We start from the raw sequence: 2,500 nt of genomic DNA, 5'->3' as shown, positions 1-2,500 counted from the left end.
AATCGCTCATTTTTGCGTCGCCAAATATCGTACGAACGCCGTGAAACTTCCACAGGCTTTTTCAGCAGATTTGCACGTGCACTCAAAAAAGTCAAAATTTTTACACATAGACCCCATCAAACGGGAGAAATTGGCCCGGATTGCTCTCATGTGCGTTACGGGGCATCGTTTCTGTCGCGCCGAATTCCATCGAGCTGGGAAATCGCTCATTTTTGCGTCGCCAAATATCGTACGAACGCCGTGAAACTTCCACAGGCTTTTTCAGCAGATTTGCACGTGCACTCAAAAAAGTCAAAATTTGTACACATAGACCCCATCAAACGGGAGAAATTGGCCCGGATTGCTCTCATGTGCGTTACGGGGCATCGTTTCTCTCGCGCCGAATTCTCTCGAGCTGGGAAATCGCTCATTTTTGCGTCGCCAAATATCGTACGAACGCCGTGAAACTTCCACAGGCTTTTTCAGCAGATTTGCACCTGCACTCAAAAAAGTCAAAATTTTTACACATAGACCCCATCAAACGGGAGAAATTGGCCCGGATTGCTCTCATGTGCGTTACGGGGCATCGTTTCTGTCGCGCCGAATTCCATCGAGCTGGGAAATCGCTCATTTTTGCGTCGCCAAATATCGTACGAACGCCGTGAAACTTCCACAGGCTTTTCCAGCAGATTTGCACGTGCACTCAAAAAAGTCAAAATTTTTACACATAGACCCCATCAAACGGGAGAAATTGGCCCGGATTGCTCTCATGTGCGTTACGGGGCATCGTTTCTCTCGCGCCGAATTCTCTCGAGCTGGGAAATCGCTCATTTTTGCGTCGCCAAATATCGTACGAACGCCGTGAAACTTCCACAGGCTTTTTCAGCAGATTTGCACGTGCACTCAAAAAAGTCAAAATTTTTACACATAGACCCCATCAAACGGGAGAAATTGGCCGGGATTGCTCTCATGTGCGTTACGGGGCATCGTTTCTCTCGCTCCGAATTCCATCGAGCTGGGAAATCGCTCATTTTTGCGTCGCCAAATATCGTACGAACGCCGTGAAACTTCCACAGGCTTTTTCAGCAGATTTGCACGTGCACTCAAAAAAGTCAAAATTTTTACACATAGACCCCATCAAACGGGAGAAATTGGCCGGGATTGCTCTCATGTGCGTTACGGGGCATCGTTTCTCTCGCGCCGAATTCCATCGAGCTGGGAAATCGCTCATTTTTGCGTCGCCAAATATCGTACGAACGCCGTGAAACTTCCACAGGCTTTTTCAGCAGATTTGCACGTGCACTCAAAAAAGTCAAAATTTTTACACATAGACCCCATCAAACGGGAGAAATTGGCCGGGATTGCTCTCATGTGCGTTACGGGGCATCGTTTCTCTCGCGCCGAATTCCATCGAGCTGGGAAATCGCTCATTTTTGCGTCGCCAAATATCGTACGAACGCCGTGAAACTTCCACAGGCTTTTCCAGCAGATTGGCACGTGCACTCAAAAAAGTCAAAATTTGTACACATAGACCCCATCAAACGGGAGAAATTGGCCGGGATTGCTCTCATGTGCGTTACGGGGCATCGTTTCTCTCGCTCCGAATTCCATCGAGCTGGGAAATCGCTCATTTTTGCGTCGCCAAATATCGTACGAACGCCGTGAAACTTCCACAGGCTTTTCCAGCAGATTTGCACCTGCACTCAAAAAAGTCAAAATTTTTACACATAGACCCCATCAAACGGGAGAAATTGGCCCGGATTGCTCTCATGTGCGTTACGGGGCATCGTTTCTCTCGCGCCGAATTCTCTCGAGCTGGGAAATCGCTCATTTTTGCGTCGCCAAATATCGTACGAACGCCGTGAAACTTCCACAGGCTTTTTCAGCAGATTTGCACCTGCACTCAAAAAAGTCAAAATTTTTACACATAGACCCCATCAAACGGGAGAAATTGGCCCGGATTGCTCTCATGTGCGTTACGGGGCATCGTTTCTGTCGCGCCGAATTCCATCGAGCTGGGAAATCGCTCATTTTTGCGTCGCCAAATATCGTACGAACGCCGTGAAACTTCCACAGGCTTTTCCAGCAGATTTGCACGTGCACTCAAAAAAGTCAAAATTTTTACACATAGACCCCATCAAACGGGAGAAATTGGCCCGGATTGCTCTCATGTGCGTTACGGGGCATCGTTTCTCTCGCGCCGAATTCTCTCGAGCTGGGAAATTGCTCATTTTTGCGTCGCCAAATATCGTACGAACGCCGTGAAACTTCCACAGGCTTTTTCAGCAGATTTGCACCTGCACTCAAAAAAGTCAAAATTTTTACACATAGACCCCATCAAACGGGAGAAATTGGCCCGGATTGCTCTCATGTGCGTTACGGGGCATCGTTTCTCTCGCTCCGAATTCCATCGAGCTTGGAAATCGCTCATTTTTGCGTCGCCAAATATCGTACGAACGCCGTGAAACTTCCACAGGCTTTTCCAGCAGATTTGCACCTGCACTCAAAAAAGTCAAAATTT

This window comes from Lampetra planeri, chromosome 4 (genome assembly GCF_965212315.1).
Source record: "Lampetra planeri chromosome 4, kcLamPlan1.2.h2, whole genome shotgun sequence".
Classification (NCBI taxonomy): domain Eukaryota; kingdom Metazoa; phylum Chordata; class Hyperoartia; order Petromyzontiformes; family Petromyzontidae; genus Lampetra; species Lampetra planeri.
Note: the sequence above shows the minus strand (reverse complement) of the source record.